At 39.0% G+C, this 16025-nt stretch overlaps 1 protein-coding gene across 1 annotated transcript in view; it reads left to right on the forward strand.

The window, feature by feature from the left end:
* The first annotated feature begins 5965 nt into the window (after positions 1–5965).
* fam222ba (family with sequence similarity 222 member Ba) overlaps positions 5966–16025 on the forward strand; it is a 56727-nt gene continuing 46667 nt past the window's right edge. Inside the window, exon 1 of the mRNA XM_060863242.1 lies at positions 5966–6165. The gene's annotated coding sequence lies outside the window, so the exon portion shown is untranslated. The remainder of the gene's footprint in view (positions 6166–16025) is intronic.

Genomic DNA, 16025 nt, shown 5'->3' on the forward strand with positions numbered 1-16025 from the left:
AAAGAGTCAACAAGCGCAGAAAAGAGAAGCTGGGAACTCGATAGAGAATATTGCGCTTGCGCCCCCTACTGGACAAGAGGAATCATGGCAGAATTACTGCGTCTAAACATTTCTGTTACATCCTGCAGGGATCTACAGTATATAAACAATTTAGGAATCCATCCAGTTGTTTTTTTTTTTTAGATTTTCTGTGCATGTCACTACTTTACCCTGCACAGAAATATAAGATGAATTTGGATGACATTGCATTCCAGTGCAACATTCACACACCTAGGAGAAAATTAGCTTATAAACCATCTCGGATGTTTTTAGGAGAGAGGAATAAACTGGAGAACCTAGAATAGGTCACACAGAAATATCAAGCAAACAGTAAAATAAAAAAATAAATAAATAAGAATTGTAACCTGTAATCACCTAACAAGCAATAATCATAAATGTAAAACACAAAGATTCACAAGAACTAAAATAAAGAGACCGCTCCTTCTAAGTGTATCAGATGCCAGACGTAAAAAAAACACTGTTCCATCGTTTCCATCGTTTCATTGCTTGCTGTGCTCAGAGTCTCTATATTGTTGCCACTGACTCTTCATTATATGAGATGACAGATTGCAAGCCACCTGATATCCTTCATCCTTCCCACTGAAGGTGTGTATTCCACACAGTGTATGATGTTTATGATGGCCAAAAGGAAAGCACATCTGCTCCCTGACTGCAGCACACACAATACCATCATAAATTAATCAATCAATCAATCAGTCAATCAATAAATAAAACTGGTTAAAAAATTAGGTATAAATATTTGATTTAAAAAACAAACAAACAAACAAACAAACAATTAAGAACAAGTAAAAAACTGTATATGGTAAATACCTGAATTATTTAACTGAATTAACTGAAATACATAGACATAATACACATACATAGAAGCATGAGCATGAAAATAAATTAATAATTTGTTAAATAAAAACAACATTTAATCCTGACACACACACGCACAATTTCTCCCCCTAGAAATTTCTCCACATACCCACACCATGCAAAAATAGCTGAGAGCACAAAAGAGCTCTCTGTAAACTTTTATTCTCATCTACTTTCAACACATTTCTCTCCCTCTAGTCGTCTCTAAAGCACTATTTTAAAGGTCTGTATAATCATCTCATGGTTTTAAAAATACTTTTTGCCAAAAATAAATAAATAAAAACACCACAAAGGTCACAAATGCCACACCATTTCTAGTACAACTCTGCCTTTCTGTGAAATTTGTTGTTGTGGTTATATGAAGAAAAACTCCATACTTTATGGGCCTTGTGCTACGACAAAAAGCCTTTCCAGTAGAGTCACCAATATGAGTGTGATTTAGCGGATGCCTGGGCATTGGATCAGAGCAGGAAAAATACTCGTCTTGACAAAAGAGAGCAGCAATTTGAGATGAACAATAGCTGACTGAGCCCTGCAGTCCGTGCTGCCACTGCTTCTGTTGCTGTTGGTGTCATTGTCATTTAGGAGCTGTGGGTGCACAGAAACTGCTGTCATGTCAGATATTTCAACAGACCTCGTCTCCTCTTCCCGGCTGTGAGAGGCGAACACACACACACACACACGCACACACACATGCACACCCATCAGGCTAGAAGCAACCTGCTGTTCCTGTGCCATTTTTCAACCTTGCTGCAGGGGAGGAGGAACAACAGAGTTGATGAAACGCCAAGCGCCAGGGACAAGAGCGCAGGGACGCAGACAGTGCATTCTCGCTCTGATCCATTACGCGTGATTGCTGCCCAGCGCACAAAGCCACACAGCTGGTACATCCTTTGTGGTGCCCTCATCAGCAAGCTTTTAGAGGGATAATTTTAAAAAAACCCACTCACAGGTCACATTTGGCTGCCCTGAATCTAAATTCCTGCTCTGATTGGTGAGCAAAAAAAGAGGGAGAAGAGGAGGAGGACAAAAAAAATTCATACTCAATCTAGAACTGCAATCAATATGACTTGTCTGTGAAGTGGATCGATAATACATCCCCACCAAAATCGTCAATCATGCCAGAGCTGGATATAAAAATCGTAATTAGGAACACCGTTCCTAAACATCCTGTATTGACATCTCCAAGGGCTGAAGAAAGACACCATTCTGCGTCATTAACTTTGTATTATTGCCTGATGGAGCCAACTGCTGAGTACTTCCCCTCTGCTTGACTATAAGTTGTCCTTTTTTTTTTTTTTTGCAGAACTAGGATCAGTTTCCTGAAGCCTAACTGTACTTCTTTAAATTGTTAATGCTGTTCTGTTATTCTGATCTTTGATTAAATAAAAGGAGAACTTGAAAGGGTTAAGTGTGACTTGATGAATAGCAAAGCTGTGAACAAGCTGATTTAATCTTCATGCATTTGCGATAGACATGAATTTATTGACAATGAAAAGATAAACAGCAGACTGAAAACTATCAAGCTCAATGTTGATGTGACAATGGCAAGGATGGATTCTTCGCTCAATGAGAGAGTACAAGTCATCAATTGAGATGTATTGATTTCTATATGAGGCAATGTTTAACCATGAAGGAGACACATCACTTTACATCACGTACCACTGGCAACCGAACACATTAGAAAGCCAAATGCATTTTCACACATGCTTTCACCAAGTTACAATCATTTGCTCTGTGAGTCAGGATTTTTTTTTGTTAGTTTTTTTATGTCAATGCCAGATAGACGGCAGGTGTGGGCATGTAATGAGCCAATTTATCTTAGCTGTCACAGAAATTTTAGACTCTGGCCAAAGATTCAGGCTCCACAATTGAGCTCTCTATCAAATCATAAAACATATTGACATCATAGCCAGTGCATATTATGGATTTATATCCATCTGGGGGCCTAGTAGATAATAAAAATGCATTACATTTTGGCAAAGCCACAAGCCACAGCCCATGGTTCTGTCTGTGTGAAGCTCTTCATGTTCTCCACAGGTCCAAGTAAGCCTCCAGGTTTACTGTAGGTTTTCCGGTTTCCTCCACATATAAAAATGTAAGCTATTATATCGCCTGGTTACAATCAATTGTTCCTAGGTGTTAATGTGTGTGTATGTGGTTGTTCTCCTGCTTCCTGGGATTAACTCGGGATCCACAAGAAGCTAAAGCAGCATCTAAAGATATATGAATGAATGAATGAATGAATGAATGAATGAATGAATGAATGAATGAATGAAATTTTAATTTTGTCTATGTACACCTCTAAGGTTGGGATGTTTGAGCTCAGTGGTTAAAAGTGTTCAACTACTGATCAGAAGGTCGTGGGTTCGAATCCCAGGTCCACCAAGCTGCCACTGTTGGGCCCCTGAGAGAGGCCCTTAACCCTCCATTGCTCAGTTGTATAAATTGAAATAAAAATGTAAATCAATCTGGATAATACTAGAAATTTAAATATTATCTCACACTTTTCCTGAAATCCACACACCCTCAAAGACCATAGTAATAATCACTTTAAACAACCTCCACTGTGGATATTTTGTCATGTAAATGAAACATATAAAAGGCTAAAAAGAAAAAAATTGCATGACTTAAGATGACATTTTTATTCAGGCGAAGTCGAGACGCTCCTGATACTTTAAGAGTCTAAAATAATACCCGATTTTCTCAGGCACAGGCGCCGCTCTGCGCATGCGTCGGAAGTTGATGCCGCAGACAGCAGCAGTGATTCGGCAGAGAGCAAAAAAAAATACCCCAAATAAAAATAAATAAATAAATAAATAAATAAAATTTGCATTGCGGTTGTCCACAGATAATATATATGCTCCATCCATTTCAATATTATTAGGAAAGCAACAAAGGAGTCAGAGCTATCTATTAGGTTCCCTTATGCAGCATTCACGTGCTCTCTGCTGTTTGTGTTGTTTCCCACTTACTCAAGTTGTAATATTACGAAGTATGTGCATCCAAGTGCACCCTAACCTTCTTATTTCTATGACAACGAAGACAGATTTCATTGTAAATAATAAAAAATATATAAATATATATACCTATTGTCTTTGTTTTAATAAGCGACAAGTAAAAGTAAGTTGTGTTTATAAAAACAAATAAACAATAACACCAACAACCTAGACATAGAAACCGAGCCATTTTCTATCACGATGAAATGATAAGGGCTAACGATAAGCCATATATTTGATCATGACATTGTACTTGCAATTTAAACCTGTATGGATGCTGGTGTATAAGTTTGGAGTCGAAAACTCCTGTTTACATCAATTCAGGTAGCGCATGAAGGTTGCATGAATATTAGAAAGCTGGTGTTAGCATGCTAGCTAACTCGCCTCATTAAACTATAGAAATAAATCCTGTTTAATTAAAAGCAATGATTTTTTGGCTGTGTTCTTGCACAGTTGTAATGCGATTAGTTATTGTGATGAGTTGTCATTGTATTGCTTGTGAGAATAAGCCGGTTGTCTATCAGTCATCTGTGTTAGTACTGTTTTATAACATGGTTCGATATAATATCACTTAATATCTCTATAATATCACTTAATATCACTATAATATCACTTAATATTACTATAATATCACTTAATATGAAAGTTATTGCCACTTGAAACGTTACAGCTAATTTTTTAATCTTTATGCTTTGCTCAAGTGCCTTTATTATAGTATTATTTTAGATTATTTCCCAATGTGCAAGGTGCATGGGCTATTCTTGTGCCTTGTACATTTCTAATTATTCTTCATGCCATATAACTTATTATATTTATTTATATAAAGAGTGATAGTCTTGTCATTTTATATGCACGCAATATATTGTGTAGTACCCTTTTCTTTTATTGCTACTGTAAGCAATTCTTTCTGGATCAATAAAGTATCCATCCATCCATCCATCCATCTATCATTCATCCATCTATCTATCCATCCATCCATCTATCTAACCCTCCATCCATCTATCCATCCATCAATCTATCCATCTATCCATCCATCCATCTATCCATCTATCCCTTCAATATTCCTAGAGGGAATAATATTTTCTAATTAACTCTCTTAGAATAATTTTCTAATTGCACAATGTGCTACGTGCTACGTAATTTGTCCTTTAGGCTGAAATGCATGTGAATTAGGCAATATTTCAGGAAGTGTTAAACAAACAGAGTAATTTATCTCAGGTCCAGGTTGTCAAGCTCACTTCAGGGCTCAGGCTGTGCCCAAATAAAGTCGCGTTCCTTTTTCTGAAAAGCATTCATCCTCATGACCTTTGCTGAATATCAGAGCTGTTGTTTCAAAATGTCACTGTGGATGTTTGTGCAGCATGTCTAAGCTCTGTGTTTTGACAGCCGGATAGCTGAAAAGTTAAAGATTTGCACATGCACAGAATAGCTGTTTGGCTGAATCTGCAATGCATGACATGTTGGAGTTGTTAGATGCTCAAATCAGCACCTGTCTGTATCTGATCAGTGACTGCAGATGCGTTGCTGTTAATTAGACTTATTGAGGTGGTCATTTGATTTACAACTGCAAGGCTGCAGACTGGTTACAACATTGTACAACATTGTTTTGTAATTGGATGCAACATATTTGCTACAGTCTATTTTAACTCATAAACATTGGATAAAAATAAAGTTTATTATGGTAATCAGATGGTAAAAGTCCTTCTTTGATAGACACCGTTTGCAGTCCTTAAATCACGTGGCTTGAATGGTGGGTGCAGAAATGTGATTTATGTTGCTGCGCCCTTTGCGACAGTAGATTGAACCTTTTATTAGCCTCACGCGCTGTTACAAATGAAAAGGGGTCGGCAAGGTAACAAAGGGTTGACGTCATAGATCGCATCCGGCCGCATGACTCGCCTCCTTTGATGCGCCGCCTCTTTTTCCACGAAGTCACCAATAGTATTAGCGATTCTCACATCCGCGTCCGAGCCTGATCCAATCAGACTTAGCGTTGTGTGATACTTCCGCATTGATGTAAACGTGTGGGCCGAGTTAAGTGACTGAAGTAGCAGTGCAATAGTCACTGTTGCCTGTGTGCTACCCACCGGATCCGGTTTAGCTGCTGCTCTGTTGTGCTGGACGTGCGGATTTCCACCTCATTCTGCTGCCACACTTTGGGATATAAATCATGCATCCGAGTCCGGTGGATCTGTGCTGAATACACAAATCATCTCTCCGTCGAATGTCACCCGTCTGTAATTAGATGGTAAGAACCGGACCGTGTTTTTGTTTTGGAGCACAGCCGTATTGTCTGATCTGATCTGATCTGATCTGATCTGCTCCTTCTCCTGTGTCCATATCTGGTTTTCTTCTCTGAGGCTTTTTTTTTCTTCCATCACTCGACGATTTGGCTCTTTTTCTGCTCTTGGTCATATTGATAACCGTATGGTGATTTTTATTCTGACTCAGCTCTAATTACTGAAATTATGGCACATCATCTGTTTTTCCAAAGAATCTGCAATGTAAATGATCTCTGCTCCTAAAAGTTCTATAGACTGATGACACTTAGGGATGAATATCTCAGATTTCCAGACGTGACCTACTGAAAGTCCATATGTTCCCTGATCCTTGTAATAAGCTGTAAAGTAGCTTATTTGTGCGTCTTTTTCTTAAATCTATTACAATTCGTTCATGGTTATCCTTTACTAAGGACGCATTTATTTTTTTTTTATTATTTCCTTTCCCGTGCCAATTTAATATTTTCTATGTTCATCAGTAGTTGTTTAAAAAGTACGTTTTCTTTTGGTTCAGAGTGCTTATTTGATTTACGGATGGTTTTACGCATGCGCGCAGACGCTCTTCGTGGTCCGTCCGAAACGAGAGCTTGACATTCGCTCGCCCGAGAGAGAGAGAGAGAGAGAGAGAGAGAGAGAGAGCGCAGTTTCTGTCGTGCCCTACATTTCCAAAGAGCGCATAATTAAGTTTCAGAGCCCTTGTTTCCCCAGAAATCCGGTCTCCCGTTCTCAGCCCAATTATCATGTGCACTCAGGGATCATTTGGACGTCTGGGTGTCACGTTTGTCTCTACTGCAGAAAGCCATTATGTGATTTGGCATTTCAGATTTCAGCAAGACAGACAGACAGACAGACATTCATCCTAAAACGCCAATGTCTACTGATTTTATTATTTGTGTATGTGTGTTTTTTTATATAAAGGTTTAGACTGTGTCCCCACATGCAGCCTTCAAATTCTAAGTAAAACTGTTAATGATGGAAAAACTGGGATCTTATCATCAAAAAAACAAAAAACTTCCATAGTGCCGCCTTGACCCATAGAGGGTCTTTTGAAAGCTTTTAAAGACTACATCTTATACTAAAAAGAATCCTGGAAGTGCCTTCTCCAAACCAGTGGTTGAGTAACAATGAGATCATTATGAGCCCACACAGAAAGAGCCACTATGTTCGGTGGTGCCTGACTGCCGAGCACTACAATACACGGCCACCTACTAATGCATGTGCTAATTGGTGAGCGCCTCCATGTCCACGCGCTCAGGGCTCGTGGCTGAGTTTGTGTTTTAAGTGCTTTATTATATTTAATTGACCTGCCTTCGCAAAAGCATAACTCGCTGAAGGGGTGCATAAAGGGAGTGAGAGTTCATTTCTGTGTGTTTGTCATTAATGTTGTTGGGCAAAGCACTCCAAGCTGGCAAAGCACTTCAGTAAATATTAATTAGAGTCTTTATGCATGTGTGTCGGCGTAAACAAGGTAGGTTCAGAATAAAAGGCAGCCGCTAATGTGCACACATGGCACAAATCCCAAACCTGATAATCTGTTCTTTATGCATGCCATAAATGTATCGCCTTTCGCAGTGGAACATTTTGCATGCCCTGCTGAATTCAACAGCCCCAGTTCTTGTATTCACAATGTGCCAAAGGCAAGAAAATGGAGAGATTGATAGAGAGACGGGCTGAGGGTGTCAATACCTTTATGTCCAAGTGATTGTCATTGAGCAGATGTCTCTAATCAAGCCCTAAAAGTTCTGTCTTACTCAGACTGTATGTGTGTATGTGAGAGAGAGAGAGAGAGAGAGAGAGAAAATGAAAGCATGGCGAAAGTGTCAGAAGGCCATGATACTCTCCCGTCATGTAATTTTATATTCTGGCAGTTGGATCCTGACCCCTGACAGCGCAGCTCAGAGACAGGTTGTAAATACAGATAGTAATTGCTTAGAGAGGGAGGGAGTGGGAGAGAGGCATCGAGAGGAAGAACGACTGAGCAAGAGAGAGCCAGGGCAAATTAGTTTCAGCCCCATCACACAAGATAAGTGAATTTGAGACTTTTAGAGCTCTGAGAGATGAGTGGAGCGCCCTCAGAACGGACTGATTAGGAGGAAGGGGCAGGTCACACCACAGACTACAGGCTCATTCATCACTAAATTACATCCTGCCAATACATATTAGCAATACTTTGTACAGAAAAACAAACAAAAAATAAAAATGTGCTCTCACACACACACACACACACACACACACTCTCTCTCTCTGTTGCTTTAGTCTAGTCAAAAAAGAATTGATAACTAGCTAACACGCACCCTGCCCAAGTAACGAGAAGCAACCTGAGTAGCTTAATTTCCTAGAGTTCTGTGTAACCATAGCTAAAGTTGTAGATAGATACTTGGTTTGGATTGACGTGAACACATTTTCGTTTTACAATGCTCTTTTCTTGACTGCTGCTTGTGAATGCTTACTTTAAATTTAGCTTGTTCTAAATGGTGAATAAAACTGATTTTGATTGTATAGTTAGGCGTCAGGGGCAACTTCATTACCACAGCACGAAAGTCACAATTTTCCTTTAAGGCAGAGACTTTCACAGGTTTATTTGTATAACATTGAGTCAGAAAAAGGAGTTTAGTTTTGTAAAATTTGCATTACATGAAGAATCTTTTACCAAACCAGCTAGCTATGTTAGCTGATGTTGGTAAACAAAATGCTAGTGATATATTAGCTATTGATGATAAACAATATAATTTGAATGATGACATTTTGACAATGTGCTTTTTTTAATGAAGCTGTTGACAATATGATAGTAAAAATTTGTGCTAATTTACTAGCAAGTAAGCCACTGGCTAGCTGTTAAGCATGTCAGTACAAAATGGGCTATTTTTCAATGAGGTAAATAATTTTTTTTTTTTTTTAAGTAAAAGTCATTTTAAGGATTTCTTGGGAAGTAAGCACATTTATAACCCATTTATTATTTCACATGTGTGGTTTTAATGCTTTTAAAATGACAGTGAACAGTTGCTTATAGCTTACAGCCCAGACAAACAAACAACACTTTTCCCCTTCGAGTTGTCCTGAGTCTTTTTTCCCCCCACAAAGGGTTGTATAAGTTTATGGAGCTTGTCAAACCTGCTTCTCATAGCTCAAATGTCTAGTGTGCCTGTGCCCATTTGCACAGCTGTTTTCCAGAGTGCGCCATGAGGTGAAGAATGTATGTCTGTCTTTCTCTTTTCTCTGCCTTACCTAATGGAGTGACCGAGTGAAAGAGAGTCCCTCGGGTTAAGCACTGAGCCGTTAGCCCAAGCCACACACAGAGCAGTTAAACGTCTTCTGTTACACCTAGGCAATAAACCTTAACTGCTGGCTCATTCATGTTTCATTCGGATTAATTCGAGTTGTACCTCTTCTTTATTACACAGACACGCCTGCATTTACAGACACACAGTAAGACGGTATGAAGACAAAAACAGGAAGACGGTATGAAGCTTTAAGCTGTAATTCCTGAGAGAACCTCAATAAGAACGTCTTGGAGAGGTCGACCAGTCCGTTTGGTTTCACAGAGGCAGTCTGGACTGGATTACTGGGATAATGCAGCTGCTGGCACCCTCTGTTTGATTTTATGTTCAGAAGAATGAGTTCATGTTTGTTCTTCCATTGGTGGTAGCTGGCTGGATTTGAGCCCTGATTTGAAGAACATGTGCATATGCATGTTTTTACAGGGGTGTTTGTGTTCAGGTGTGTTCTTTTATGACTTTGTGGATGTGCTCAAAAGCTGTATGAAAATCAGGTGGGCAATCAGTTGAGCCGCAGAAACATTGTAAAGATTGTAAAACGTCATGCGGTTCACTGGTCAGATTCAAAGTAACACAGACAAAAAATCTGCTCTGGAAGGCTGTTAGAAGCTTTGGAAACCAACAAACTGGGTGAGGCGTGATTTATGAAACGGCTTTCTTTATTTACCATGGTGTCATCCGTGTAATGCCAAGCTTCACTAAGTAGAAATGCAAGCTATGATTTGCTGTTTTAAAACTATACTAAGTGACATTATTTTTCAAAGAAATGATTATTAAAAAAATTTGACAGCGATACTATTTCCAATCTTCGTGTTTATCTTTATCGGATAAGCTTTGATAATTAGTCAAAAGTTATATTCTGAAAAGTATGGTTTATAAAGATGCTAATGTCGATAACTCTACTGTTTTGAACTATGTAGCGGATTGTACATGGCGAACACAGTCTAACAGAGTGATGCACAGTGGAAAGTCGCATTGGTTATAGGCACTTTTGGAACACTGCTCGACCAATCAAATCAGTGGACCAGGGCTAACTTGTGTTATTTGGCACCTTTTTTTTGAACCCACATATTTTTTTAAGTGATCAAAATTTTTTTAGATGTGACTGACATGCTTTTTTTTCTTTCCCAAGTGTGTCCTGTTAAACTTTTTATAGCACTGAATATTCATGCTCTTGTTTTGAGCCCTGGGTTTTGCCTGTTAAGATTCACTGTTAATAATGGAAAGAAATACATATATATGTATGTATGCATGGATATGTGTGTGCGTGTCTTTTCTTGCCCAGCAGGACACATTTATCCCCAGTCTATCAGTCTTCTCAGATGACTCCAGACCTGGAGGCAGTGTGTGACGGTCGGATGCCATTATCTCAGCGTGACATGAGATAAGATGGCCGACCTTCCGCTGACCAAACTAATCAGCATTCTCCACCCAGCAGTGTGGGTGTTCTGGCCTGACCAGTCAGCATCTTCTTGGGAACAGCGAGTATGTGATATAGACTGAGAGACGCATCAATACCAGATGCGACATCGCATCGCTGTCTGCTCCAGTTCAGTTCATTTTGCTGCTAACGATGGGTTACGGAAGGATGCCATTAGCATGGTGGCACTTTGCTAATTGGCCATTTGCTTTTCTGACTCTCAGGCTGCCAAAACATCTTGGCAGTAAATGCGTGTGTCAGATACACATCGGCTTTGGATTATCTCAAGTGCAAATCTGTGACCTAGAGTAAAATCTCAAGGCCACTGGATCAAGTGTCTGTATTTTGACCTAGTGAAGCTCTGTTTCACTGGGTGGAAATGAAAAGCAGTCTGGAGATTTACATACTGCTTTAAAGATAAAGCAATGCTTGAATCTTTCCTGGTTGCTGCAACCAATCCAATCTTTTTCAGAGTTTAGAGCTAATTAAGCTAAGTAAAGAGCTAATTAAATTTTGATTATAGTTGTGTTGAAACACTTATATTTGTGTGTTTAAACAAGGCTTAACAAATCTCCAGTTAAAATCCTAACATGTTTACACTTGAACTGGAATTCATTCTGATCGTCCATTATGATTGATTCACCTCTTGGAGGGGAAAAACATCCCAACAATCTGTTCCGCTATCCTATCCACATTTACACGTGTACGTATTCACGTGCACTGGTTTCCGATGGGGAAAAGGGAAATTTTTAACACGGTAACACAAAAGTTTTTAGCATCCTGTCTTTATAAGAAAGCTTTGTTGAAACAATAAGTGACAAGTGATTGTCTGCATGCAGTGTTAGTTAAAGAAACTCTTCCTTTGAAAAGAGATGGTGTATTTTTTTTTTCTGGCTCTACCATCCACCTGCCATCCTGCTGCTATTTCAGAAACAGATTAAATTCAGTACAAGATTAAAGTGAACCTAAAAAACAAATTTTAAATCACAGTTCATATAATGACTTAACCTGATGAATGAAAGTTGGCAGTAAAATTATATTTAAATGCTTTTCTTGAAAAACAGTGCTGATTATTTTGAAACAAGGCTTATAGAGTTTGGTTTAACTGAATTAACTGGGTAGATAAACTTTTATTTAATCTTATTTAAAGCTTTAAACCTTTGTTGGTTCCACCCAGTTTTAAAACGTTTGTGTCTAAATTCAGCCTTTTCATGGAGATCATGAGAGACTGACCTGTCTATCTTTTGATACTTGGCTGCAGTCTGCTTGGTTTCTTTTTAACAACAGTTGCTGGATCAAATGGCTGTGTTGCTCGGCTTATGCTTTATGCCCCGTGAGTGGGCTCAGTCTGCTATTAGAATCTAATAAGGGGATGCGTTGAGTCTATAGTACAAAGACGACATAAAAGCAGTCACATGAGTGTGTGTGTGTGTGTGTGTGTGTGTGTGTGTGTGTGTGTGTGTGCACGTCTACCTTCTGCTCATATCTTGTACATCTTGTGTCCGGCATTCCATTGTGTGGCTGCCTGGCGTAAGCAAGCTTGTTTAATGCATTGAGATTAACTGGAGCACTTAAGAAGCCGCTCCTAGAGGACAATGGGGAAAATGAAGACTAGGCCAAAATGACTCCTGCCAAATTGGGGAACAGGATCTGAAAGCACAAAAGGGTGAAGTCAGGTTATAGGAGACAGGTGAGGATACTTGACAAAGCCAGAGAAAGAGAGACAGTCTTCTGTACAGTATATTCAGGCTGTTGTTGAAATTTCATCATTGCAGGCTCTGCTCCATCGCTCATAAATGCTCTTTGATGAATGATTTCTGCCCCTGGGCCAGCACCCACCACAAATCCTTGTGATTGGCTGGCTTTTTTTCCCTAGCACCTGTCCCCACTGGCTGCTTGTGATCCCCTCATGTTCTCATCCACTCTCTGTCTGCACTTTGTTGGTGTTGGGGGGGCAGGGGGCGGTCGGGGGAGTTTGGGATAAAGTAGTTCAAAAGCCAAATGCTCATAGCAAGAAGTCATGACTTGCTTCTGTTTGGGGTGTTTTTTTGTTGTTTTGTTTGTTTTTTCTTCCCCTTTTCCGCCATTCCCTCTTGTCCTTTCAACCTCAGAGGCTTCAAGATAAGAGCTGTGGAAAGTTCTGGCATTTTGGGAGCTAAACATAAGCACCGTTGCTTTGTGTTATCTTCTGTTCACTGAATATCTGTTAACACTGGGCATATTAGGAGAGTTATTCCCCGTCTCCCTTCTCTTTCCCCCTCTCTTTTGTCTGATATACGAGCTGGCTTGTCTGAGCAGACCTTCAATGAGTTGTGAGTGCGTGAGAAGTCACTCTGGTGTTGAGTGTTTGGACGCCAAGGATCTTAATAGCAGAGGAGGCGTAATATGACATTATTGCTCTGCGCACTGTACTGAGTGCTAATATAAATATATTGTCTGCTGTGAAGGCTCGCGTGGTATAAGGATGGTACTCGTCTCTACACGATTTTGTGGTTGATATTGACTCTGATCGTATTATGTGAGAATCATAAAACTTCACAGAACTTCATTGTTCCGTTCAAATAGTAAAAAAATACATGCAGCTTGAATTTCAGTTTAGTTTTACAAGTAACTCATTAAAAAGATGATGTGTCATTACCTCAGTTTGAATACATCTTTGACTAATAACCGTGGAAAGAAAATCACTGTTGAGAAAAGGCCTAACTCATTTACCTTGGATTTGCATGAAAAGGCCATCAGCACTAAGGAAAATCCACTAGTTTGGTGTAAACACAAGCAAGATATTTCCCTTTCATGGTAATATTCATGCACAATTAACTAAGAAGAATCTGGCAAAACTAAAACTAGTCAGTTTGACCTTTTCATACTGAATATATTGTTAGTGATTTTAAATGACATGGTACCCCAATGTTAGCAATGTTTGCTAGTGCTTGGATTTAGTTACAAGGCATAATATTACCATTAGCTAGCTTTTTTTTACTGAACTTGGTTAATCATATAGCTGATGTTGGAGAGTTCACATCAGTTATGTTTTTGTTTGTGTCTTTATTGACTCTTCCTCAACCTTACCTCAGGTCGTTATTAATTAAGGACAGGTTAGTTAAAATCTAGCTTGTTTTATTACTAAAACAGCACAAAGTCCTCTATCCTGAAGGTTGTGGTCGGAAAACCTAAGGTTACAGCTTTACCAGACTCCAGAATGCTTAGGAAATGTCTCTTTAATAAATCAACAATGACACACTTTTCACAACAGTCTTATATAGTCTGTCATACAGTACAAGTCCCTGTGTTAGTGTGTTGCCAAAGAACGATATGAAAGGCTAAGGTATAAATACACTGAGGTATAAATACGCTAACTACATGATGACAATGAACAGAGCTACTTGAAATTGTTTAGGTCATTTTTGAAGGACATGGTTTTCTCAAACTGTTATGGTAACTGTTTTACTCAACAAAAATGTGCTTACAGCTTTGTATGAAATAAGGTTATGAGTCAAATGTTGTCTGTCCTGTGCATCCTGAAGAAATTGTGCTGAGTGTAATGTCATTTTGATTGTGTGTCATTGTGTTTATGCATGTATAGATCTCTGAGAATGTGCTATTTTAGCATGAGGGACCTCAGAATAGGGGTCTTTTATGAAGGACACTGAATCTATCCTCTTGTTAGGATGCTTTGTCGGAGCTGCTGAATGGCGAACGCTATCTCTGTGGTGAGTAAAGCAGCCAGATGACATTCTTCCTGGAGAATGAAAACACATGTGGCCTGCAGTTTTGTTGATACAGTGAAACAAAGCCGGGGAAAGAGGAGCACTCTTTCTGTTTTTGCATGTGCGATGGTGGAGAGAGATCCGTTTCGGGTTCTTGCTGAGAGGTAGCCTAGGGGAAGAGTATGCGGTGGACCCGACTGAAAGCAGCCTGAATGGCTGTTTGTCTTCGGAGCTTAAGCTGGTGTGATGCTGAGTGCGGAGGTTTCAATCGCTAAAGCCTTTCATAGAGAACGTCACCCCTGCTGCAGGAGATTAACCGCAAAAGTCACCACTGTCTTTTTATCTTACCTTACTTATAGAAGCCTAGGATGTGGAAAAATATGTTTCTAGGTTACAGAAGCTTGAGAAGCCAAGGGTTCATCTTTGCACAGATTCAGGTTGTTTGTGTTAATGAATTATATGTTATAAATGAGCTATTTGTTTTTACATGATCTTGATATTTCAGGATTAAGATCTTAACATAAGAAAACTTTGTTTGCCTGAGTTATGAGTTACTTATATTGGGATTTACAGGCCTGTGTTTAAAAAAATCACTCAGCATATGAGACAAAATGCACAAATCCATTGTTTTAGCACTTCTGTACATGTTATGTAGTTGGCTAATCCTCAATTAAGCACTGAGTTAATAGTGTCAGCTAAGTAGTTAGCCTGGTTAATATTACCTTAGCAGTACCCATTTAATTTCAGTAGCTAGCCCAATGGGCTAACAAGTTAGATAATGCTTGTTTTATCCCATGTATTATCCCATCAAATAAAGATAACTCTTATATTGTGTAACCTGCACCCAAAGTGTGTAGGCAGCTAGATAACATTTGTCTGTCTAATAAAATAAAAAGTATGTACTTAAAAAGTGGTTTTGTTAGCAAGCTAACTAACATTGTTGTATTATACTGGGCAAACTACCCAGTATCACTAGCAGGATAGCTAACATTCAGGTATTTTATTGTTATCTATAGCCCATCATCACTAGCAAGGTACCTAATATTTATAGTGTTGTATAGTTTAGAAACATACACAGTGACCCTAATCTAACTATCTAACATTAAAGTATTATATTGTGTAAAGAATTTAACAGTCAAAGCCCAAGCCAGCTAACATTATAATATTGTATTTTCCCCAGTGTCATAGCAAGCTAGCTAACATTCACTTACTTTATAGGTACTTAGCCTGATTCTCAAGCTACCTAATATTATAGTATCACATTGGGCAAAGAATTCTGAAAATAAGTACCAGGCATCACTAGCAAGCCTGCTAACAGTATTGTATTGTATTGTATTGTATTTTGTAGGAGTACCAAGTGTCACAAGCTAGCTAACATTAGTGTTGTATTGTGTAGAAAAGAAGCAAGTGTTGCTAGCAAGATATCT

This window comes from Tachysurus vachellii, chromosome 26, assembly GCF_030014155.1.
Source record: "Tachysurus vachellii isolate PV-2020 chromosome 26, HZAU_Pvac_v1, whole genome shotgun sequence".
NCBI lineage: Eukaryota > Metazoa > Chordata > Actinopteri > Siluriformes > Bagridae > Tachysurus > Tachysurus vachellii.